Here is a 26,720-nt window from a genome sequence, read left to right as displayed (position 1 = left end):
AAGAGTCAAGTCGCCACTGCCATTTTTGTGTCGTGCGTCCTCCATATCGACGTACTGGTAGCCCAGATGGTGGATGGACAGACGTGCCGGGGTGACGCAGTCACGCTTAGGGGCTCTGGTTTATCGTGGAGGGGAGGGGGAGGGGTTGCGATAGAGGGTGGTGCGTGGGGGGGGGGGAGCGTTATGACAGCTGGCATGTGTCATGTCGCCCTGACACGGCCGGACACCGCCACTGGTCCTGCTGAGGATCGGGTTCTGTGTGTGTGTGTGTGTGTGTGTGTTACTCACCGTGCGTCGCGGGGGGTGAGAATTGTACACTTGTGTTGCCCCATGACATGTACACACACACACACACACACACACACACACACCCCTTTCCCCGTCGGCGCCACAACCCAGTAAGGAATGGTTGGGAGACTATCACAAGGCACGTGTCATGCGCGCCCTCACGTGCCCTCCTCCTCCTCCTCCCCTAGCGGCACGTGGCACATGACTCACGCGCGCCCTCCTCTCCTGTTCCACATACCCTCCAACAGACGATGTGGCGAACGAACTCCAACCATTTCCTCCTCCCGGAGGCTGGCCGGGAGTACTACCCACCTTCCTCCCTAACGATCAAACTGCCGGGTTCTAAATGATATCTTTAGATACCCACTGGCTGAATTAGAATTAGACGGATAGGTTGGGGGTTTTCAGTGCATCTGAGCCACAGGGAAGGAGAATGGTAAATGGGAATAATAGGGGTTTAGTGTGAAGGTAAAACAGGTTTTTGTGTTTTTTTTGTTTTTTTTTTTTGGTAAAGTTAATGGGCCATAAAGGAGGTGAGATGAATGTGGGGGGAAAGATGGTTTATCGTTTGGATGAAATTGAAGAGATTGTAACGCAGCGTCTCCATGTCTCCAGGGGAGGGTCGTAGTTTTGTAAAATAAATTCCTATATCTTTATTTTTTTTCTAAAAAGAAATTTACGTCCACGATGTCAGGTGGGAGAAGGAGTTAAGGCCCGTACCGAACCAGGACCCTATAGTGACCTGTTATGTCGTGAGCTACGAGGGGTTGTGTGTGTGTGTGTTGTATGCACCGCTCACGCCCTGGGTGAGACGAGTGACCTGTTGATCTTGCAATACAGCTGTGATGTGTGGTCGCGCCGACGCCGACGCCGACGGCGCCGCTCAAGATCACGACCGAGACGTGAGTGGCTGGATCAGTTCGCTACGCTCTCGTCGTGTCGCCACCAACATAATATTGCCTTCTAGCCTCACCTTTTTTTTTGGGGGGGGGGTTAGTATGTTCGAGTGGGGGTTTTGTGAGGTGTGTTGTAACTAGCTGGGTCTTACGTTCAGCCCCTTCCAAGTCCAGTGCGGTGCCACTGGAGTCTACCGGCGCTTCATTTTAAGCCCAGTGCCACCCTGGTTTACTCAAGTGCCACGTCGGTTTACCTCAGTGCCATCCCAGTGCAGGCCAGTGGTAACCCCAGTCCAATACAGTGGTGACCCCAGACTCTTCCCAGGTGGGAGCTCCCATCTCGTGAGGCCCCAAGCCCAGCCCAGCCCAGCAGGGAGACATGCACAGCATCATGACACGTTCTGGTGCCTGGCCATCTGCGCAGCCGGCTGGCTAATGAAGAGAAGAGTGGAGGAAGGAAGCAAGGCAAGAGTGAGAGAGGGAGGGAGGAAGGTTGAGGTGGTGTGAGGTCTTATGGTTCCGGTGGGCTTCGGGAGCCGGATATCTTAACCCCATCCTGCAGGAGGAGGCGAAGGAGGCGGGGAGGAGAAAGAAGAGCATCTGGCTTAGGGAGCGAGGGGGACAAGTGGGAGAAATGGGGAGATTGCGACAGAACAAGAGTTCAGGTGGGAGAGGAGATGATTTAGAAATGGCAGAGGCAAGGGAGGAGGGTGGTCGTCGTAACTGTGCGGGGTCGCGGGAGTGTGAGAGGTGTGGGAGGCGAGGAGGAGGAGGAGGAGGAGGTGTGTATGTGTGTGTGTGTGGGTGGGGAAGGAAGGAAGGAAGTGGTAGTAGTCTGGTATGCCATGTCAGGTGTGAGGTATGTGGACGCCAGGGCAAATGACGCGCGACGACCCAGCGCATTCGTAAATGGGTAGACTTTATAGTTTTCGTTCAAGTGTTCGTTGTAGTAATGTCGTTATAAACGTTCTCACAGACGTTTAAGACGTTTAAATATGAATTTTGTGATCTGTATGATAAGAGCATTTAGCTCTTTTTGCTTTTGTGAATAGAAAAATAAATTATATGAATTTCATATCTCGTTTTTTCTGGGGTGCATGACGAAAACCATCGTGGTCTTCTGTGCCTGTTACAGAGGCCTCTGTTCATGCGTGCCTCACTGGTGGTCTGTAAGGGTCTTATTGTCAGTGAGGGGGTTTGCTTACGGGGCTAGAGACCATCTGGTCAGTGTGCTATTAAACTTCCACGGGAAAGCGTCTTCCCTCCTGTGTGTACTGTACCATGTGTACTGTACTGCATTACACTGTACTCTCCTGTACTGTCCTCGGACCACGGTGGCTAGTGAGGGAGTGCAGAGACGGTGGCGTATCTCTGTACAGGATGGCGCCCAAAAAATGTCAGAATGTAACGGGTCAATTTCACTGCTGTCCTCACCCCATTTTTGATCAACCTGGCTGTTTCAGGCCGCAGGCGGCCGGCCACCGGATGGCTGGTCCATGGGTATGTGTTGCTGGACAGCTTACGACCTACACTACACACACACACACACACTCATGTAGCCCATTTGTAAGTGTCTCAACCATCTGATACTACGAGGTTAATTGCGCACGTACGCCCTCCTTCCTTCTCCTCCTCCTCCTCCAGTTCCCGTCCTCTCTGTTGGCTGTATCTCATCCCCCCCCCCCCCCCTCGATGGTTTCGCCAAGGGCTGTTGATGGAAAGGGTTTAATGAGCGTGCGAGGGATGGAGACCCCCGAGCGAATTGGTGGGAAAGGCCACTCAGTGTGGCACAGAGAAATGTGGCGGTGTTGCTGGTGGTGGTAACGAAATTGCTGTGTTCGAAGCAGGTTCGGGGAAAACCGGGCTTAAAGGGAAGCGTCGAAATGTCTTAAGGATTGAAAAAGGGGCATTTTTTCTTGAGGGGGGGGGGGGGGGGGTTTGAAGACACAGGCGAAGGACGTGATAAATTCCCTCGGTCTGGATCAGCCGGGGTTTCGAACTCACAACAGAGAACAAGGGGGCGGCGAAGAACTAACGTTTGCCACACAAAGGAACTTGGGGAAATACAGAGCCGATGTCTACCAGGGAGACGAAGAGAATAGCATGAAGAACCTTACGCACGAGGTGGCTCTGGAAAAGTGGTCTACCTGGAGCACTTAAATTGGGGGCGCGCGCTAGGGAAGAGGTGGTGGGAGACGCAGGGAGGGAGAGAGAGCCAGGGGGAGAGCCAGGCCCGTGTACGTAATGTGAGAACTTTCCCAGGGGAGCGTCTGATAGATTTCCGAAGCCTAGGGAATGGTGTACACCACAGCAACACACACACACACACACACACACTGTACACCTCAGCATCACAACCCTGGCAACAACTCTTTGTGCATCTCGACTCTCCCCAGCAGTGGCTGGTGTAGCACAATTGTACTGTACAACCCCGGCAACAACGCCCTGTACTCCACAACCCCCCACCATCATCAGATGATGATGTTCGCGTAGCCCACAGACGTACACCACACCAGCTGTACACCACAACCCCGGCAGGAGAGAGAGAGAGGGAGAGAGAGAGAGAGAGAGAGAGAGAGAGAGAGAGAGAGAGAGAGAGAGAGAGAGAGAGAGAGAGAGAGAGAGAGTGCGCGCGCGCCTTGTACAGTGTACATCACAGCGCCAGCGGCGGTACAGACGTATAATGCTTCCTTGGCGACAGGCTGGTGTTCGCTTAAGATGCTCTTGGCAACAAGGCGTTTAAGATTAGCGACTGGGGTGGAGGCAGCGTTGGCCAGTTACCAGGGATGAAGTTAGGAGGGGGTTAATGTTCACACTCACTCTTCTCCCTCCTCGTATTTGTGTGTTTTTCAGCCCGTTGGTCACGTCTTGTTCAGCTCAGTTATATATATATATATATATATATATATATATATATATATATATATATATATATATATATATATATATATATATATATATATTTCTTTCTTAACCACGGGGAAATGAGACATGTTAAGTTCCCAAGTGCACTTTCGTGTCATAATCACATCATCAGGGGAGACACAAGAAGGAAATATAACAAGTCAGTTGATATACAACGAAGAGACACGTAGCTAGGACGCCATTTGGTAACAAATAACTACATTACTCACGTATTATTTATTTGTTTATGGCAACTTGCTCCAGGTACCTTTGTCTTCGACCGGTCGTGAAAAGGGAGGATGAACAGCTGGGTAGGACTGTTGTGAGCCGGCGACGGAGACCGAAAAAAAAAAAACTCGAACCCTGGACCCCGTTCATTGACAGGTCGCCTTACTGACCCACCGCACCACTAGGAGGCGCATGAAACGTGTCCACTGAGAAGGAACATAGACGAGAGGGGAGACTGGAAGAACTCGAGAGACTATTAGAAATAGAAGAATATTAGACATTGAAGGGGGGAGAAAAAGGACGACTTTGCAATGGGTGGACGACTTCGCAATGGGTGGACGACTGTGCAATGGGAGGACGACTCTGCAATGGGTACGACATGATGTGGTTGCGTGAGGAGGAGGAGGAGGTGGTGGTTGCCTTGAGTTACTGTGGTGCCTGCCTCCGTGTGGGTCGAGAGACATTCCAGTCCCGGGGCCACGCCCTTAGGTATGCAAAGGCCGGGCAGGGCCTCATGGCACTGGATGCCAGTGCCACTTACCCTGGTGGGAGGGAGGGCCTGGCGGCGGCGCACCCCCCGCCCCACACACACACACACACACACACACCCGCGATTGGCCGTGGAGGAGGAGGAGGAGGAGGACGACGACGACTGAGAGAGAGAGAGAGAGAGAGAGAGAGAGAGAGAGAGAGAGAGAGAGAGAGAGAGAGAGAGAGAGAGAGAGAGAGAGAGAGAACCCCGAAGTGAAGGTCACTGAAGGACGAGTCCTGAACTCGGGCTGCTGGTGTGTGTGTGTGTGTGTGTGTGTGTGTGTGTGTGTGTGTATGTGTGTGTGTGGCGCGCCCCCGCCGCCCAGGGGCGACAGGAGACACCGAAGGGCAACACCTCCTTCAGGAAGGTGTTGGACAGTACCTTATTGATCTGCCGATAAGAATGATGATGATGATGGAAGTTGACAATACTAGTAATGATGGCTCGAGAATGATATGATCAATAGGATGATGATGATGATGATGGATTACATTAACTGTCAGTATTATTATTGTGCTTTATGTCACGGTGGTTTCGTCGTACGCCCGGCGCCGTGGCTTGTCGCCGAGTGGTTGGGTGAACTGTCGTACAGCGAATGACATACAGACGGAAGCTAAGACCAAAATGTTGGTGATGTGTTAGCGTTTCTGACCGTGGCGCGTTCACGGGACGCCTCCGCCCAAGGGTCGAGCATGGCATAGGTTCGAATCCTGGTTGCGGCAGTCGGTACACAGGCAACCCAGCTGTTCATCCTTCCCTAGTGGCTGGTCGATAAAGTGGGTACCTGGCTCAGGCTAGACTATATATATATATATATATATATATATATATATATATATATATATATATATATATATATATATATATATATATTATACTTAACCGTTGTCTCCTGCGTTAGCGAGGTAGCGCAAGGAAACAAGAAAGCAGACGAGGAATGGCTCAACCCAATCACATACACATGTCTATACATAAACGACCACACACGCACATATACATACATATACATTTCAAACGTATACACACATATACATACACAGTCATATATACATATATACGCATGTATATATTCATACTTGCTGCCTTCATCCATTCTCGTCGCCACCCCGCCACATATGAAATATGTATATCCATAAATGACCACACACGCACATATACATACATATACATTTCAAACGTATACATACATATACATACACAGACATATATACATATATACGCATTTATATATTCATACTTGCTGCCTTCATCCATTCCCGTCGCCACCCCGCCATATATGATATCCCCCCCATCCCGCACGATGGGGTAGCACTAGTAAAAGACAAAAAAAATGGGGTGAGTCTTATGAGTACATAATCCACCGAAATACAACCTTCCCTGATAACACTGTAACACTGAGCGTCGTTGATCAGGTCCTTCTCCGATCACAACAGAGTTGACGTGGTCATAACCCAGAGTTTAACGAGAGGATGGTGTTGTTGTTGTGGTGCCGACTGTGAAGACTAATGCTTGGGGGTTGTGGGGGTTGTGAGGGTTGTGGTTGTATACCCGCCCCAGACTGTATACTCAGGTGGTCTGGTTCACTCCTCGTCCCCCCCTGGCTCATCAGAGATGCCATCTGGCCTGATTTATCCAGCGTAAAAACGAGGTTTGGATGACATACTGCGAGATGCGTCGCAGAGGAGAAGGAGGAGGAGGAGGAGGAGGGACGGACTGACACGGGGCGCCCAGCCTTATAGAAGGAGGGAGGGGCGTCATCTTGGCCCCGTATTACCGCCTATTGTGGGATACGGGGCTGAAAGGCCTTCTCTGGTCGTGTGGTCGTGACTGGTCCATGGTAGATTCCCTGTTTCTGTGGACGGGAGGGCTTGGTAGATTTCTGGTCGACCTACCAGGGTGGCTTTTGAACTGTGTCTGAAAGGGGAGTGGATGGAGGAGGTAGAGGAGTGGAGGGAGGAGGTGGAGGAGTGGTGGGAGGAGGTGGAGAAGTGGAGGGAGGAGGTGGAGAAGTGGATGGAGGAGATGGAGAAGTGGAGGGAGGAGGTGAAGAAGTGGAGGGAGGAGGTGAAGGAAGGAGATAAAGGAGTGGAGGGAGTGGGTGAAGAAAGGAACTTCCATTCCTCTCTCTCTCTCTCTCTTCCCTCCATTTCACTACCCTCCTTCCTGACCTGCCCCTACGAGAGATATGAACACACCGCCTCCCTCCCTCCCTCCCTCCACACCCACACACACACACACACCATCACAAGCACTTCCTTGTGAGGTTCCACCAGCTACCCTCCCCATGAACACGCCCCTCTTTTTTTCCCCCCTTTCGTATTTCCCCGATCGCTTGAACACGGCGGACACACAAACATTGTGCATACGACCTCCCGTGCATATTACACTTAACCCTTTCACCTGTGATAATGATCATATGATCATAATGATTATAATGTGACCCCTCACACTGACCTCAGATACCAGGCAGCATCATTATAAAACACCCAGGTGGTGTGGTTTATAACGCTTCAGCATCATTATAAAACACCCAGGTGGTGTGGTTTATAACGCTTCAGCATCATTATAAAACACCCAGGTGGTGTGGTTTATAACGCTTCAGCATCATTATAAAACACCCAGGTGGTGTGGTTTATAACGCTTCAGCATCATTATAAAACACCCAGGTGGTGTGGTTTATAACGCTTCAGCATCATTATAAAACACCCAGGTGGTGTGGTTTATAACGCGTCAGCGTCATTATAAAACACCCAGGTGGCGTGGTTTATAACGCTTCAGCATCATTATAAAACACCCAGGTGGTGTGGTTTATAACGCTTCAGCATCATTATAAAACACCCAGATGGCGTGGTTTATAACGCTTCAGCATCATTATAAAACACCCAGGTGGCGTGGTTTATAACGCTTCAGCATCATTATAAAACACCCAGGTGGTGTGGTTTATAACGCTTCAGCATCATTATAAAACACCCAGGTGGTGTGGTTTATAACGCTTCAGCATCATTATAAAACACCCAGATGGCGTGGTTTATAACGCTTCAGCATCATTATAAAACACCCAGATGGCGTGGTTTATAACGCTTCAGCATCATTATAAAACACCCAGGTGGCGTGGTTTATAACGCTTCAGCATCATTATAAAACACCCAGGTGGTGTGGTTTATAACGCTTCAGCATCATTATAAAACACCCAGGTGGTGTGGTTTATAACGCTTCAGCATCATTATAAAACACCCAGGTGGTGTGGTTTATAACGCGTCAGCGTCATTATAAAACACCCAGGTGGCGTGGTTTATAACGCTTCAGCATCATTATAAAACACCCAGATGGCGTGGTTTATAACGCTTCAGCATCATTATAAAACACCCAGGTGGCGTGGTTTATAACGCTTCAGCATCATTATAAAACACCCAGGTGGTGTGGTTTATAACGCTTCAGCATCATTATAAAACACCCAGGTGGTGTGGTTTATAACGCGTCAGCGTCATTATAAAACACCCAGGTGGTGTGGTTTATAACGCTTCAGCATCATTATAAAACACCCAGATGGCGTGGTTTATAACGCTTCAGCATCATTATAAAACACCCAGGTGGTGTGGTTTATAACAACGCACGCCCTGGGCACCAAACGCGGTGCGGTTTGACCCATTCCTCCGCGGTTTAGCAATGGTTCCGGTTTTGGCCAGGTGACGTGCGCACACAGCGCGCGCGTAGCGTCACCCTCCATGTGTGTGTGTGTGTGTGTGTGTGTGTGTGTGTGCGCGCCCCTCTCTCCCCCCCCCCCCCCCATTCCCCTCTTGAGCTAAGTCTTGCAAAACATCCTCGCGCCGTTTTCTTGAGAAATGAGCTCCCATATTCTGTGGATGATGTGTCCGTGTGCGTGTGTGTGTTAGTCATGAGCGCATGTGCCCAGTGACCAGAAATATATGGAGATTGTGTGTGTGTGTGTGTGTGTGTGTGTGTGTGTGTCTCATACTCTAGGCCATTTTTAGCTGTGGGTCAGAGATGGTCCTCGCCGATGAGGAATGTTGTGTAATATGGGTTGGGTGTGCCGTTGTGGGGGCTGTGGGTGGGGTGTGCCGTTGTGGGGGCTGTGGGTGGGGTGTGCTCTAGTGGGTGATGTGGGTGACCGCAGCTGTGATGGCCAAGGATTGGAGGGGGGGGGGGCAAGGTCTTGGTTGTGACGGCTTGAGGGGGGGAGGGAGGGAGGTCGTGGTTGTAACTGCGATGGAAGGGGGTCGTGGTTGTGAGTGCGACGGAAGGGGGTCGTGGTTTGTGAGTGCGACGGAAGGGATTCGTGGTTGTGAGTGCGACCGGAGGGGGTCGTGGTTGTGAGTGCGACGGAAGGGGTTCGTGGTTGTGAGTGCGACGGAAAGGGTTCGTGGTTGTGAGTGCGACGGGAGGGGGTCGTGGCTGTGAGTGCGACGGGAGGGGGTCGTGGTTGTGAGTGCGACGGAAGGGGGTCGTGGTTGTGAGTGTGACGGAAGGGGGTCGTGGTTTGTGAGTGCGACGGAAGGGATTCGTGGTTGTGAGTGCGACCGGAGGGGGTCGTGGTTGTGAGTGCGACGGAAGGGGTTCGTGGTTGTGAGTGCGACGGAAAGGGTTCGTGGTTGTGAGTGCGACGGGAGGGGGTCGTGGCTGTGAGTGCGACGGGAGGGGGTCGTGGTTGTGAGTGCGACGGAGGGGGTCGTGGTTGTGAGTGTGACGGAAGGGGTTCGTGGTTGTGAGTGCGACGGAAAGGGTTCGTGGTTGTGAGTGCGACGGAAGGGGGTCGTGGTTGTGAGTGCGACGGAAAGGGTTCGTGGTTGTGAGTGCGACGGAAGGGGTTCGTGGTTGTGAGTGCGACGGAAGGGGGTCGTGGTTGTGAGTGCGACGGAAGGGGGTCGTGGTTGTGAGTGCGATGGAAGGGGGTCGTGGTTGTGAGTGCGACGAATGGGGGTCGTGGTTGTGAGTGCGACGGAAGGGGGTCGTGGTTGTGAGTGCGACGGAAGGGGGTCGGTGTTATGAGGGTGGTTGTGGTGTACAGGTAGCTAGGTGGTCGCTGGTGGTGAGGGTGGATTGTAGGGGGCGTGGCGACGATGCTGGTGGCGCCTTTGGGAGAGCCGTTGGGTTATTGGGACCTGCAGGTGGGCGTGTCGTGCGTCGAGGGAGGGAGGGAAGGGGGCGTGGCAACACAAAGGACGCAAGAGGTAACCAGGTCAACTCCCCTCCCCACCCCCGCCCTCTGCTGTGCGTGTGTGTACAAACCATCTTCGAGAAAGGCGTGGAAGTGGTGGCGCGCGCTTGTGTGTGTGTGTGTGTGTGTGTGTGTGTGTGCAGTTTTTCCCGCCGGTACGTGCAGGTATGTGCCAGGTCGCTGGGCACCACGCCCTCCTCCTTCTGCCCCCCCTCCCTCCCTCCCTCAGGACGATCCTCTCTGAGAGACAGCGAAGTATATTGACACCGACGTCGGGGTCTCGTGCTCTCTCTCTCTCTCTCTCCCTCTTTTTTTTTTTTTTGTGTGTGTGTGTGTGTGTGTGTGTCTTGTGTGGCTGGCGGTGTCGCCCGCATCGGGGCAAGTCGGGTGTGGGTATAAAAGCGGAAGCCGTCGCTTCGACGCTCCATATTCCCAGTGGATCTCCCCCCGAGCCTAGAAGTGGTGGTGCGTTGACCCACCAGCGAGCCAGCAAGCAAGCGAAAGAGAGATAAAGCTTTGTGTTCGAGTGGTGTAGGAGGCATCGAATGGCCGCTTTGGAAAACAAGAATCTTGTCTTCACGTACATAATCCTAGTGGCGTTCCTAGTGGTGCTATACATGGTGCTGGAGGGGCTCGTGTTTTAAAGAAACATGACCTTATAACCCTTAACCCTTATCCCTTCCCACCCTTGCACCCTCTCCTACCCGATCCTCCTCAGCCGAGAGGCCAACTGACGCAGTAGCGTCTCACTCCAGCGTATTCTGAATTCCCTCCCCCAAGCCCGCCCATGTCTCGTTTCTGAGGTCGCGAGGCTGCCGCTCTCCATCACTCTCGTATCCTCCCCTCACACACACTTCTGAGCAGTTAAAAGGGACCACAGGACTTCCCATTACCTGCTTGTCTTCCCCCCACGCCTCTGCCCAGACGACGTTGTAGGAACTCTTCCTCCTCACGTCCCCCTCACACAACCCCCCGGAAGAAACCCAGTTCGACCTAAAACCCCTTCTCCGCCTCGTACAAACGAACGCTCGGATTGTTTCTTTTCGTTTTTCTCTTGCGATGGAGAGCACATCTCTGGCCAGCACCTACCTGATCCTGCTCTCGTGCCTCGCCCTCCTCTACGTCGTCTTCGAGGTTCTCTAGGACACCCGGAGGATCCCTCACTAGCCAGACGAGGCCCTTCGATATAAAGCCTTCAGAGACACACACACACAAAAAGGGGTCGTCGATCATGCTCGATAATGAGAACAAGTCTCTCGTGTACACCTACGGGATTCTGCTGACCTTCCTGGTGTTGCTGTACCTCTTCATGCAGGGCACCTTGTTGTGAAGACCCGACAAACACACACACACACGCACACCTCCTCCTCCTCCTCTTCACTCTCCGCGCCGCTCGTCCGTCCGTCGGCTGCGATGGCCGCCAGCGAACACCAGAACTTAGGTTACACGTACGTCATCCTCTTGACCTTCTTGATCGTGTTGTACATCGTGTTGGACAGCGCCTTCTACTGATCCTTCTACCGGATAAAGAGAGAAGAGAGAGATAGAACTCCATTCATACGATCCTCATCGCTGATAGTTTGTTTTCGGGAGGCGACCGATTCGACATGGATGAACAGAAGAGCATCGGTTGCACCTTCCTCATCCTGGTCATATTTCTCCTGGCCCTCTACGCCATCTTGGAAGGAGCGGTCTTCTAAGGGTAGCAAGAACCCCACCCACGCGTGGTCTCTGACTCCTCCACCCGCCCTCCCTCTTTTAAGGGCACCATGTCCCCCAGCGAGAGTACGAGTCTCTTCAACAACTACGTCGTCCTGATCGTCCTACTGGTGACGCTCTACGTCTTCGGCGGGGGCTCCTTCAGCTGACACCGTAACACTGAACCAAGAACTCGACCCCGAGAGACTTGAAGGAAGAAGGTCTTATATAACAATGGAGGTCACCGAAACGAAGACCTTGTTCTGTTCGTATCTCGTTCTCATGGCGTTGCTCCTCACCTTCTACATCGCCTTTGAAGCCTTCTAAAGATTAACGGGAGGTTCTCGCTCTATAGGAAGGCCAGTTCACTTCTCCGTAAGGCCAGTCCAAGAGCGGGCCGACACACGCAGGCAGACATGGAGAGCCAGGTCTTCGGTTGCACGTACGCCGTGCTCCTGTGTTTCCTCCTGGTCGTCTTCGTCATCTTTCAAGTCTGACGGACAATCGAGAGAGAGGGAGAAAGAGAAAGAGAGAGTACACACACACAAGTGTGTAATCGACCCCATCCCCTTCACACAAGCCCTACAACTTCAAGGCAGGAAGAGAAAAGAAGAACTCAGAGAATAACTTCATTCGCAGAAGTCGGGTCCTAGAGTAAACCCCGGTGTGAGACGACATCCTAGAATACGCTGGAGATATCCGTTCCCATTCCCCCCCCCCCCCCATCGTCCTCTCCTGCTTTTAAACCTGTAAAAGTCTCTCCCTTCCCAGTGAGAGAGAGAGAGAGAGTCGTCCCCCTCTTCCCTCCACTCCACTCCCAGACCTACCTACCTACCTCCCTAACCTACACAGTCCGTACGAAAGACTTTGATTCTGTGTGAGAAAGTTCCAGTCGGCGCTGTTACTCGCTTTGGATCGTCTCCGTCAGCAGACAATAGAGAAAGTGGTAATGTATATATAATATGTATATCTATCTATCATTCATGCCGTATACATATACACTCATGGGCATACACGTATGAGTTCTCATTAGTCATGGATTTGTATTTTTTGCTTTGCCGATTGTGACTGGCTGAGGCGATGGTTCTTCCTTCTGTCTTTTTGTTTTTGAAAGTAAAGTTTCAACTTGTTGTGTTCCTTCGCACACAGCTCTCCATCCAGTTCTCATCAGCGCCAAGACAGATCAGCTGAATAGCAACAGCGGAGGAAGGTGGGGGGAAGAATAAGAAAGAAGAAGAGAAGAAGAAGAAGAAGGAGACAGCTCAGCAGGAGGAGGACCCACCCCCCAGCGCCATCTGCGTCCCTCCTCCTTCTTCAGTTCACTGCGGTTGTGGCCAGTGACACCGACTCACTAGTGTGTTCGCTGAACTGAGTGAATCGTACGACAAACACCCAATTCGACGGAAAACGTTAAACAAGGAACATTTAGAAGGATTTTCCTCTCTCTTTTTTTTTTTTTGGCCACACCAGAGAGATTTTTTGAGACATTTTTTGACATTTTTAAAAGCCCTTTTTTTTTTTTTTCTTGGGGAAAGGACGAGTTATTTAATTTTTTTTTGTAAGTGATCAACGCTACATCGGGCATGGATCTGTATCTCCTGTCGCCCGTATTTCTGAGGAAGATGATTCGCCGGCCTTCAGCCACGGCCGGAGAAGACCACCACCAGCCCGAGGGCGGCCAAGACCGGGTCGCCGCCTCGGAGGACGACGCGCCGAGGCTCCTGTCCCACTACGCCGAGGGCGTTGGCCAGTGCGACACCGAGGCGTCGGAGGCGGAGGACCTGGACGCCATCGCCTGGCGGAGACGTCGCCGCTCCAGCCTGGACAGGGTGTTGCGGCAGCACGCCTACATCATCATCTGCGTCTTCTGCTACGCCTGCAGCCTCCTGGGCCACGGGACCTGAGGGAGTCCACCACGAAGAGGAGGAGGAGGAGGAGAGAGAGAACGACCCTTCGAGGTCCTCTCTCTCTCTCTCTTCTTTATCTTCCCAAGGACCTGGCCCAGTCCGCCGCCTCCCGCCCTTCACTCCTCCTCCTCCACAGACACCTCACCTCTGACACTCCATAATGGGTTAATTATTTTTACCAGTAGTCGTCTCTGCCATCGCGTGTGGATACGATAGATCGCGATAGCCTTAATAGACGATGTACAGATAGCTCTTTAACGCAACTACCTGGAGTAATCGTGTATATTGTAGATCAAGACGTAGTAGCTCAAGAGGAATTCATGTAGTATGTGAGTTTTTTCTTCCATCAATAACTGTACTTATATAAGAGGCAGTGCCATTTTGCTACGCATTGTGCTTTTGACACAGCTTGCTTGGTTGGCCCCATAATAGCTTGGTAGATCAGAGGAGCGAGAGGGGTATCGTAATCCTTAGCTGATTAGTATGATAAAGAAGGTGGGTGTTCGTCATGCAGCGTAGAGTGCTCTGAGCCAGAGGTGAGGAGGGGGAAACCTCACCACCACCTTCACCCGGGGTAAACCACCCATTTCCTAGGTCTGTGCACGACTTGTTGATAGCTGTGGCTTCACCAGACTCCTAGGCATCAGTAGCTGTGGCTTCACCAGACTCCTAGGCATTAATAGCTGTGGCTTCACCAGACTCCTAGGCATTAATAGCTGTGGCTTCGCCAGACTCCTAGGCATTGATAGCTGTGTCTTCGCCAGACTCCTAGGCATCAATGGCTGTGGCTTCACTAGACTCCTAGGCATTAATAGCTGTGGCTTCACCAAACTCCTAGGCATTAATAGCTGTGGCTTCACCAAACTCCTGGGCACCAGTAAGTGTGGCTTCAAACTCCTAGGCACCAATAAGTGTGGCTTCACCAGACTCCTAGGCACCAATAGCTTTGGCTTCACTAGACTCCTAGGCACCAATAGCTGTGGCTTCACTAGACTCCTAGGCAACCATAGGTGTGGCTTCACCAGACTCCTAGGCAACCATAGCTGTGGCTTCACTAGACTCCTAGGCAACCATAGCTGTGGCTTCACTAGACTCCTAGGCACCAATAGCTGCGGTTTCACCAGGCTCCTAGGCACCATCTTAGCTCGCTATTCCCTCTAGTGCTAGCAGAACCAGAGGCTGTAAGCTGCTATTGCACCATCATCATTATTAGATCAACACATTCATCCCACAGTTTTGTGTTAGGTTGGGGGCCCTGTGTCACTAACTCACCATCTGTTCTCGTTGGAGACGCCGCCTGCCTGGATAGACGTCTTATAGATAGATACACTAACGCGTCTGATGCACTGTACAGAGGGTCTGTTCTCACGTACAGGAAAGTGTACAGCTGGAACACTGATGTACTTATTGTTTTTCTTAAAAGCAATGCTTGTGCTTGAGACATCTTGTAGCGAAGAAGTTGGTCTTGTGTAGAGAAAAAAAGAATTTTGAATACTTGTCTCATATACATACATATATATATATATATATATATTTATTTATTTATTTTCTTGTGGTAGGGGTCGTCTCTTCACTAGTTATAGAACGGATCTCGCCCGTGGGGAAGAACACAGAGTGTTAGAAGAATTAGAGTACATATATAACTAAGCACAAACATACGTGCAGTTGTCATTTAGTGAACAGCAGAGAGAGAGAATAGAATGAACACCACACCACTACATATCCCCACGAGTCAGTGGGGGTCGTCGTCCCCTCACCCCCCATACACACCCCCCCCCATACACCTCCTCCCCTGTAACTCCGTACATGCGTAACCATATTCCATGTTCAAAACAAAAAAACAAACAAACACAGGGAAGAATAACAACTACAAAACTTGACAATCTAACGATGAGACGACACGAAATGAGTAACAGGGTGATTGCGTGAATGTAATTAGTAATATATATAGACTTTTTATATCACTGTATTCGAAATAAATACTTTTATTTTCCTCGCCTTTAAGTCACCTCCAAACTCCGAGTGTGTTTGTATGTGTAGTGTTTTGTAGTGTATATTGTCTAGTGTATATATATATATATTTTTCTTTCTTTCAAACTATTCGTCATTTCCTGCATTAGCAAGGTAGCGTTAAGAACAGAGGACTGGGCCTTTGAGGGAATATCCTCACCTGGCCCCCTTCTCTGTTCCTTCTTTTGGAAAATTAAAAAAAAAAACAAGAGGGAAGGATTTCCAGCCTCCCCGCTCCTTCCCCTTTTAGTCGCCTTCTACGACACGCAGGGAATACGTGGGAAGTATTCTTTCTCCCCTATCCCCAGGGACAATATATATATATATATATGTATATATATATATATATATATATATATATATATATATATATATATATATATATATATATTGTGTGTAAGGTATTATTAAGCTACACCTGGCAAGAGAACTTAATCCCCCGAGACCCACTCTTCCTCATAAGCCAATTGGAAGTGAGTTTTAGGGACACATAAGGTGATATAAGAACGAACCACCACATCTCCCGTCTACAACCCTCCACTCTCTGCCCTGCTGTGGTTACGTCAGATTGGGGTCGGGTCACAGGGTCAGGTCATCTTTGTCAGGAAGGGTCGTACCGTACCGTGTGGCTCAAACGCGGTACAGAACGTGTTCAGCAGGGTCGTACCGTCGTGCTCAAACGCGGTATAGAACGTGTTTAGCAGGGTCGTACCGTCGTGCTCAAACGTGGTACAGAACGTGTTTAGCCGGGGCCGTACCGTCGTGCTCAAACGTGGCACAGAACGTGTTCAGCAAGGGCCGTACCGTCTCTCTCAGACGCCGTACCGTCGCGCTCAGCAAGGACCGTACCCTGTCTCTCAGACGCCGTACCGTCGTGCTCAGCAAGGGCCGTACCCCGTCTCTCTCAGACGCCGTACCGTCGTGCTCAGCAAGGGCCGTACCCCGTCTCTCTCAGACGCCGTACCGTCGTGCTCAGCAAGGGCCGTACGTACCGTCGTGCTGGAAAGCATATAGAGACTTGGGGAGAAAACACTCCAAAGAGAATCATTCTTTCGGTGTTTACCTCTTCAGCAAAGGAGGCGGGGTTGCTCTTTTAGCTATGTTGCGTCACAAGGGTGAACTGGTCATGGGGTCTTCTAGATTGCCGTGGTCACACACACACACACACACCCTCTTTGAGGGAGGTCCAGGCAGGCAGGCGTCAGAGAGATAGATAGATAGATAGGATAGATAGATGGTAGATTCTTCTGTCCTTCTTCTATCCAAGGTTGTGCAAACATACCTTCATTACAAGACGGTAATTAGGTCGATAGGGACGTATTTCAGCTCAGTATGTGTAGGAACGTAATTTCATTTTCAATTTCGATGTTTTCGAAAAAGAAAGAGAAAGAAAATATGAGGCCAGACGTCATTACGAGCCAAAAGAAAAGAAAAAAAAGTATTTATTTTTGGTTTTCCCATTTAGCCTCGCTCAACTCTGGGGAATTACTGTAGGCAAGTCTGCTCCACAAATGCCATACGGTGTGCGTGGTCAGGTCTTGATTTGACCCCATTTGATCTGCAGAGGTCAAAGGTCACTATTGTCCCTTTCATGGTCAATACTTGGCCGTATTTTTCAGCCTTTGATCATTATTTTCATTACATTACACTTTTCCCGTATCACATGTGTGATTTAACTTTACTGGTTTGTTCTCCAGTATATATATATATATATATATATATATATATATATATATATATATATATATATATATATATATATATATATATATATATATATATTCCCATGAGTCCACGGGGGAAAATGAAACACGATAAGTTCCCAAGTGCACTTTCGTGTCATAATCACATCATCAGGGGAGACACAAGAGAGAAATATAACAGGTCAGTTGATATACATCGAAGAGACGAAGCTAGGACGTCATTTGGTAAACAAGTGACAACCCAAATATGATGACGTGTATTGCAAAGAGGTCATAGGTCACTGGAAATGCGCATGCGCGTCTCCATCTTTGGTCTTATTTATCTGGTCCACGTCAGCCAGTGTGTGGCAGGACATATGATAGTGTACTGTAATTCCCACATAGACATGATTACAGTCACTGATTCTGTACTGTAATTCCCACATAGACATGATTACAGACACTGATTCTGTACTATGATTCCCACATAGACATGATTACAGCCGCCTGCTGTAATCGATCCTGGTGAGTCTTGGATGAATCTCGGTACAGTGATACGTAAGGTGGACCTTTCATGTTGTAAACTAGTTTTGTTTGCCTTTCTTGGTGTAAACTAGCTTTGTTTACCTTTCTTGTAAACTAGCTTTGTTTATCTTGGTGTAAACTAGTTTTGTTTACCTTTCTTGTAAACTAGTTTTGTTCACCTTTCTTGGTGTAAACTAGCTTTGTTTATCTTTCCTGTAAACTAGTTTTGTTCACCTTTCTTGGTGTAAACTAGCTTTGTTTATCTTTCTTGTAAACTAATTTTGTTTACCTCGTAAACTAGTTTTGTTTACCTTGTATACTAGTTTTGTTTACCTTGTAAACTAGTTTTGTTTACCTTGTAAACTAGTTTTGTTACCTTTCTTGTAAACTAGTTTTGTTTACCTTGTAAACTAGTTTACCTTTGTAAACTAGTTTTGTTTACCTTTGTAAACTAGTTTTGTTTACCTTTGTAAACTAGTTTTGTTTTCCCTTCTTGTAAACTAGTTTTGTGTACCTGTCTTGTAAACTAGTGTTGTTTACTAGTAAACTAGTGTTGTTTACCTTTCTTGTAAACTAGTTTTGTTTACCTCGAGACATTTGAGGACAGGACGACTCGTTTTTGGCTTCGTCACCTGACTGACGGGGGACTGTAATGCTGATGGAGGGGTTGTGGAGGGCGTGGATGGTTGTGGTGGGGGGGATAAGGGGGGACTCTCCCAGGGGTGGGCCGATCATGGGCCAGCACCAAGTTAGTGTTGTGTATTTTGGCGCCGGCGCGTGGCCAGGGTTGTGGCTGGCCAAGACTCAGGGTTGTGGTTGGTCAAGACTCAGGGTTGTGGTTGGCCAAGACCCACAGGGTTGTGGCTGGCCAAGACCCACAGGGTTGTGGTTGGCCAAGACCCACAGGGTTGTGGCTGGCCAAGACCCACAGGGTTGTGGCTGGCCAAGACCCACAGGGTTGTGGCTGGCCAAGACCCACAGGGTTGTGGCTGGCCAAGACCCACAGGGTTGTGGCTGGCCAAGACCACAGGGTTGTGGTTGGGCCTCGTAAATGAGTACAGACATTACTCATTGATGTGTCTGTATGAGTAAATGAGTACAGACATTACTCATTGATGTGTCTGTATGAGTAAATGAGTACAGACATTACTCATTGATGTGTCTGTATGAGTAAATGAGTACAGACATTACTCATTGATGTGTCTGTATGAGTAAATGAGTACAGACATTACTCATTGATGTGTCTGTATGAGTAAATGAGTACAGACATTACTCATTGATGTGTCTGTATGAGTAAATGAGTACAGACATTACTCATTGATGTGTCTGTATGAGTAAATGAGTACAGACATTACTCATTGATGTGTCTGTATGAGTAAATGAGTACAGACATTACTCATTGATGTGTCTGTATGAGTAAATGAGTACAGACATTACTCATTGATGTGTCTGTATGAGTAAATGAGTACAGACATTACTCATTGATGTGTCTGTATGAGTAAATGAGTACAGACATTACTCATTGATGTGTCTGTATGAGTAAATGAGTACAGACATTACTCATTGATGTGTCTGTATGAGTAAATGAGTACAGACATTACTCATTGATGTGTCTGTATGAGTAAATGAGTACAGACATTACTCATTGATGTGTCTGTATGAGTAAATGAGTACAGACATTACTCATTGATGTGTCTGTATGAGTAAATGAGTACAGACATTACTCATTGATGTGTCTGTATGAGTAAATGAGTACAGACATTACTCATTGATGTGTCTGTATGAGTAAATGAGTACAGACATTACTCATTGATGTGTCTGTATGAGTAAATGAGTACAGACATTACTCATTGATGTGTCTGTATGAGTAAATGAGTACAGACATTACTCATTGATGTGTCTGTATGAGTAAATGAGTACAGACATTACTCATTGATGTGTCTGTATGAGTAAATGAGTACAGACATTACTCATTGATGTGTCTGTATGAGTAAATGAGTACAGACATTACTCATTGATGTGTCTGTATGAGTAAATGAGTACAGACATTACTCATTGATGTGTCTGTATGAGTAAATGAGTACAGACATTACTCATTGATGTGTCTGTATGAGTAAATGAGTACAGACATTACTCATTGATGTGTCTGTATGAGTAAATGAGTACAGACATTACTCATTGATGTGTCTGTATGAGTAAATGAGTACAGACATTACTCATTGATGTGTCTGTATGAGTAAATGAGTACAGACATTACTCATTGATGTGTCTGTATGAGTAAATGAGTACAGACATTACTCATTGATGTGTCTGTATGAGTAAATGAGTACAGACATTACTCATTGATGTGTCTGTATGAGTAAATGAGTACAGACATTACTCATTGATGTGTCTGTATGAGTAAATGAGTACAGACATTACTCATTGATGTGTCTGTATGAGTAAATGAGTACAGACATTACTCATTGATGTGTCTGTATGAGTAAATGAGTACAGACATTACTCATTGATGTGTCTGTATGAGTAAATGAGTACAGACATTACTCATTGATGTGTCTGTATGAGTAAATGAGTACAGACATTACTCATTGATGTGTCTGTATGAGTAAATGAGTACAGACATTACTCATTGATGTGTCTGTATGAGTAAATGAGTACAGACATTACTCATTGATGTGTCTGTATGAGTAAATGAGTACAGACATTACTCATTGATGTGTCTGTATGAGTAAATGAGTACAGACATTACTCATTGATGTGTCTGTATGAGTAAATGAGTACAGACATTACTCATTGATGTGTCTGTATGAGTAAATGAGTACAGACATTACTCATTGATGTGTCTGTATGAGTAAATGAGTACAGACATTACTCATTGATGTGTCTGTATGAGTAAATGAGTACAGACATTACTCATTGATGTGTCTGTATGAGTAAATGAGTACAGACATTACTCATTGATGTGTCTGTATGAGTAAATGAGTACAGACATTACTCATTGATGTGTCTGTATGAGTAAATGAGTACAGACATTACTCATTGATGTGTCTGTATGAGTAAATGAGTACAGACATTACTCATTGATGTGTCTGTATGAGTAAATGAGTACAGACATTACTCATTGATGTGTCTGTATGAGTAAATGAGTACAGACATTACTCATTGATGTGTCTGTATGAGTAAATGAGTACAGACATTACTCATTGATGTGTCTGTATGAGTAAATGAGTACAGACATTACTCATTGATGTGTCTGTATGAGTAAATGAGTACAGACATTACTCATTGATGTGTCTGTATGAGTAAATGAGTACAGACATTACTCATTGATGTGTCTGTATGAGTAAATGAGTACAGACATTACTCATTGATGTGTCTGTATGAGTAAATGAGTACAGACATTACTCATTGATGTGTCTGTATGAGTAAATGAGTACAGACATTACTCATTGATGTGTCTGTATGAGTAAATGAGTACAGACATTACTCATTGATGTGTCTGTATGAGTAAATGAGTACAGACATTACTCATTGATGTGTCTGTATGAGTAAATGAGTACAGACATTACTCATTGATGTGTCTGTATGAGTAAATGAGTACAGACATTACTCATTGATGTGTCTGTATGAGTAAATGAGTACAGACATTACTCATTGATGTGTCTGTATGAGTAAATGAGTACAGACATTACTCATTGATGTGTCTGTATGAGTAAATGAGTACAGACATTACTCATTGATGTGTCTGTATGAGTAAATGAGTACAGACATTACTCATTGATGTGTCTGTATGAGTAAATGAGTACAGACATTACTCATTGATGTGTCTGTATGAGTAAATGAGTACAGACATTACTCATTGATGTGTCTGTATGAGTAAATGAGTACAGACATTACTCATTGATGTGTCTGTATGAGTAAATGAGTACAGACATTACTCATTGATGTGTCTGTATGAGTAAATGAGTACAGACATTACTCATTGATGTGTCTGTATGAGTAAATGAGTACAGACATTACTCATTGATGTGTCTGTATGAGTAAATGAGTACAGACATTACTCATTGATGTGTCTGTATGAGTAAATGAGTACAGACATTACTCATTGATGTGTCTGTATGAGTAAATGAGTACAGACATTACTCATTGATGTGTCTGTATGAGTAAATGAGTACAGACATTACTCATTGATGTGTCTGTATGAGTAAATGAGTACAGACATTACTCATTGATGTGTCTGTATGAGTAAATGAGTACAGACATTACTCATTGATGTGTCTGTATGAGTAAATGAGTACAGACATTACTCATTGATGTGTCTGTATGAGTAAATGAGTACAGACATTACTCATTGATGTGTCTGTATGAGTAAATGAGTACAGACATTACTCATTGATGTGTCTGTATGAGTAAATGAGTACAGACATTACTCATTGATGTGTCTGTATGAGTAAATGAGTACAGACATTACTCATTGATGTGTCTGTATGAGTAAATGAGTACAGACATTACTCATTGATGTGTCTGTATGAGTAAATGAGTACAGACATTACTCATTGATGTGTCTGTATGAGTAAATGAGTACAGACATTACTCATTGATGTGTCTGTATGAGTAAATGAGTACAGACATTACTCATTGATGTGTCTGTATGAGTAAATGAGTACAGACATTACTCATTGATGTGTCTGTATGAGTAAATGAGTACAGACATTACTCATTGATGTGTCTGTATGAGTAAATGAGTACAGACATTACTCATTGATGTGTCTGTATGAGTAAATGAGTACAGACATTACTCATTGATGTGTCTGTATGAGTAAATGAGTACAGACATTACTCATTGATGTGTCTGTATGAGTAAATGAGTACAGACATTACTCATTGATGTGTCTGTATGAGTAAATGAGTACAGACATTACTCATTGATGTGTCTGTATGAGTAAATGAGTACAGACATTACTCATTGATGTGTCTGTATGAGTAAATGAGTACAGACATTACTCATTGATGTGTCTGTATGAGTAAATGAGTACAGACATTACTCATTGATGTGTCTGTATGAGTAAATGAGTACAGACATTACTCATTGATGTGTCTGTATGAGTAAATGAGTACAGACATTACTCATTGATGTGTCTGTATGAGTAAATGAGTACAGACATTACTCATTGATGTGTCTGTATGAGTAAATGAGTACAGACATTACTCATTGATGTGTCTGTATGAGTAAATGAGTACAGACATTACTCATTGATGTGTCTGTATGAGTAAATGAGTACAGACATTACTCATTGATGTGTCTGTATGAGTAAATGAGTACAGACATTACTCATTGATGTGTCTGTATGAGTAAATGAGTACAGACATTACTCATTGATGTGTCTGTATGAGTAAATGAGTACAGACATTACTCATTGATGTGTCTGTATGAGTAAATGAGTACAGACATTACTCATTGATGTGTCTGTATGAGTAAATGAGTACAGACATTACTCATTGATGTGTCTGTATGAGTAAATGAGTACAGACATTACTCATTGATGTGTCTGTATGAGTAAATGAGTACAGACATTACTCATTGATGTGTCTGTATGAGTAAATGAGTACAGACATTACTCATTGATGTGTCTGTATGAGTAAATGAGTACAGACATTACTCATTGATGTGTCTGTATGAGTAAATGAGTACAGACATTACTCATTGATGTGTCTGTATGAGTAAATGAGTACAGACATTACTCATTGATGTGTCTGTATGAGTAAATGAGTACAGACATTACTCATTGATGTGTCTGTATGAGTAAATGAGTACAGACATTACTCATTGATGTGTCTGTATGAGTAAATGAGTACAGACATTACTCATTGATGTGTCTGTATGAGTAAATGAGTACAGACATTACTCATTGATGTGTCTGTATGAGTAAATGAGTACAGACATTACTCATTGATGTGTCTGTATGAGTAAATGAGTACAGACATTACTCTTTGATGTTTGTAGATAAATGATTTTAAAATTATTTTGATGTCTGTATGAGGAAATGAGTATAGACATAACTCATTGATGTATTAGTAGGGGTAAATGAGTACAGACATTACTCATTGATGTGTCTGTATGAGTAAATGAGTGTATACATTACTCATTGATGTCTATATGAGGAAATGAGTATAGATATTACTCACTGATGTATCAGTAAGGGTGAATGAGTGCAGACATGGCCCAAGAGTGTGTTTGAGAGGTTTGGATCCATCTCGTACATGACCCAACACTGTATATATACACATAGGGTTTGATGCTCGTTTGGCCGTGCACAGCGAACACGACCTGGGGTTGATGTACCTGGGTGGGTCTTCAGCGTGGCTGTAAGGCCGCCCACCCACCTCAGCCCACCTGACGTCAGCCCACCGTCTGCTTGACACCGTCAGCCCACCGTCAGCTACACCTCAACCCACCGTTAAACTACACCTCAACCCACCGATAACTACATCTCAACCCACCGTCAACCCACCGGCAACCCACCGTCTGCTACACCACGCCACATCTCTCCCTTCGTCAACTACACCTCAACCCACCGTCAGCCCACTTCAACCCACTGGCACCCCACCGTGTACTACACCACGCCACATCTCTCCCTTCGTCAACTACACCTCAACCCACCGTCAACCCACCTCAACCCACCGTCAACCCACCGTCAACCCACCTCAACCCACCGTCCACTGCACCGTGCCACATCTCTCCCTTCCCCCTCCTCTCATCACAGCTTGTCTTTCTCCTCCTTCCACTTATTCCCATCTTTTATCCACTTTCTCCTGTCTCTTCTTCTTCTTCCTCCTCCTCCTCTTCCTCTTCCTCTTCCTCCTCCTCCTCCTCTTCCTCTTCCTCTTCTTCCTCTTCCTCTTCCTCTACCTCCTCTTCCTCTTCCTCCTCCTCCTCCTCCTCCTCCTCCTCCTCCCCCTCCTCCTCCTCCTCCTCCACCGCTTCTCTCTCACCTCATCCCACATCCACCATTATTATCCTCTCTCTCTCTCTCTCTCTCTCTCTCTCTCTCTCTCTCTCTCTCTCTCTCTCTCTCTCTCTCTCTCTCTCTCTCTCCCGCAGCGCAGTAACTGCTGCAGTGTAAGAGCCTCCTGAGTGCGTCATTACACGACACATTAAGTAACTAAACACCGACTAGCTCTCCCCCCCCCCCCCGTGTGTCCAAGTGGTGGGGGGTCATTGGTAAAGCTGACGTTGGCAACGGTGGCTGTTGGTGTGGCTGACGTTAGCAGTGCTGGTTGTAGGTCTGCGCTGACGTTAGCAACGCTGGTTATTTGGTACGGCTGACGATGGCAACGCTGGCCGTCGGTACGGCTGACGATGGCAACGCTGGCCATCGGTACGGCTGACGCTGGCCACCGGTACGGCTGACGATGGCAACGCTGGCCATCGGTACGGCTGACGATGGCAACGCTGTACGTCGGTATGGCTAACGATGGCAACGCTGGCCATCGGTACGGCTGACGATGGCAACGCTGGCTGTTGGTTGCCACCCCCCCACCTCACTCACTCATCACCCACCGCAGAGGTGAGTCGGAACCTCACTCATGGATGAGTCAAGTGGTCCGTCCCCTCGTTCGATGGATGAATCATAGACTCACACACTCGCTCACTCACCCAATCCATCCCTCACGCCTCATGAATCCCAGTCGAATCCCCTCACACCTCATGAATCATGAGTCTCCCCTCACACCTCATGAATCATGAGTCTCCCCTCACACCTCATGAATCATGAGTCTCCCCTCACACCTCATGAATCATGAGTCTCCCCTCACACCTCATGAATCATGAGAGTCTCCCCTCACACCTCATGAATCATGAGAGTCTCCCCTCACACCTCATGAATCATGAGTCTCCCCTCACACCATGAATCATGAGTCTCCCCTCACACCTCATGAATCATGAGTCTCCCCTCACACCTCATGAATCATGAGTCTCCCCTCACACCTCATGAATCATGAGTCTCCCCTCACCTCATGAATCATGAGTCTCCCCTCACACCTCATGAATCATGAGTCTCCCCTCACACCTCATGAATCATGAGTCTCCCCTCACACCTCATGAATCATGAGTCTCCCCTCACACCTCATGAATCATGAGTCTCCCCTCACACCTCATGAATCATGAGTCTCCCCTCACACCTCATGAATCATGAGTCTCTCCCCTCACACCTCATGAATCATGAGTCTCCCCTCACACCTCATGAATCATGAGAGTCTCCCCTCACACCTCATGAATCATGAGAGTCTCTCCCCGTGTCCAGGACTCATCCAGGGTGTCCGTTCGTCCTTCAGAGCACACAGCCCTCTCTCTCTCTCTCTCTCTCTCTCTCTCTCTCTCTCTCTCTCTCTCTCTCTCTCTCTCTCTCTCTCCCCGGGGGAGACTGTTAACTCGGTACGCTGGCTTACATTGCCCTCGCCCTCTTCCTGGGGTGGTTCATCCACCTGGGCAGACACCAGACGGGGAGAGGTGAAGGGGGGAGAGAAGGGGGAGAGAGCAGGGGAGGTTACTGTGGTTTATTCCAGGGAGCGGAAGACTTGCTCTTGGGGAGGAAGACGGCTCGCTCTGGGGAGTAGAAGGCTCGATGTGGGGAGTGGAGGGGTTATTATGGGGAGTAGAAGGCTCGTTGTGGGGAGTAGAAGGCCCGTGGGGAGTAAGAGGGCTCGCTCTGGGGAGTAGAAGGCTGGGTGTGGGGAGTGGAGGGGTTATCCTGGGGAGTAGAAGGCTCGTTGTGGGGAGTAGAAGGCCCGTGGGGAATAAGAGGGCTCTTTGAGGGGAGTAGAAGGCCCTGTGGGGGAGTAGAGAACTCGTGGAGAGTTAAGAGGGCTCATGGG

General features: G+C 47.4%; 1 protein-coding gene and 1 long non-coding RNA gene across 4 annotated transcripts in view; both read left to right on the top strand.

The window, feature by feature from the left end:
* Positions 1–26,720, top strand: part of LOC139757598 (E3 ubiquitin-protein ligase LNX-like) — a 380,167-nt gene that overhangs the window by 168,737 nt on the left and 184,710 nt on the right. The window lies entirely within an intron of this gene.
* Positions 10,451–13,105, top strand: LOC139757595 (uncharacterized). Its single transcript, XR_011714677.1, has 2 exons — positions 10,451–12,668; positions 12,872–13,105. It is a non-coding gene; the product is annotated as an uncharacterized lncRNA (long non-coding RNA).

The sequence above is a fragment of the Panulirus ornatus genome, chromosome 27, assembly GCF_036320965.1.
Source record: "Panulirus ornatus isolate Po-2019 chromosome 27, ASM3632096v1, whole genome shotgun sequence".
In the NCBI taxonomy this organism is placed as follows: domain Eukaryota; kingdom Metazoa; phylum Arthropoda; class Malacostraca; order Decapoda; family Palinuridae; genus Panulirus; species Panulirus ornatus.
The sequence above is the reverse complement of the archived record's forward strand: the minus strand, read 5'-3'. Positions and strand labels throughout refer to the sequence as shown.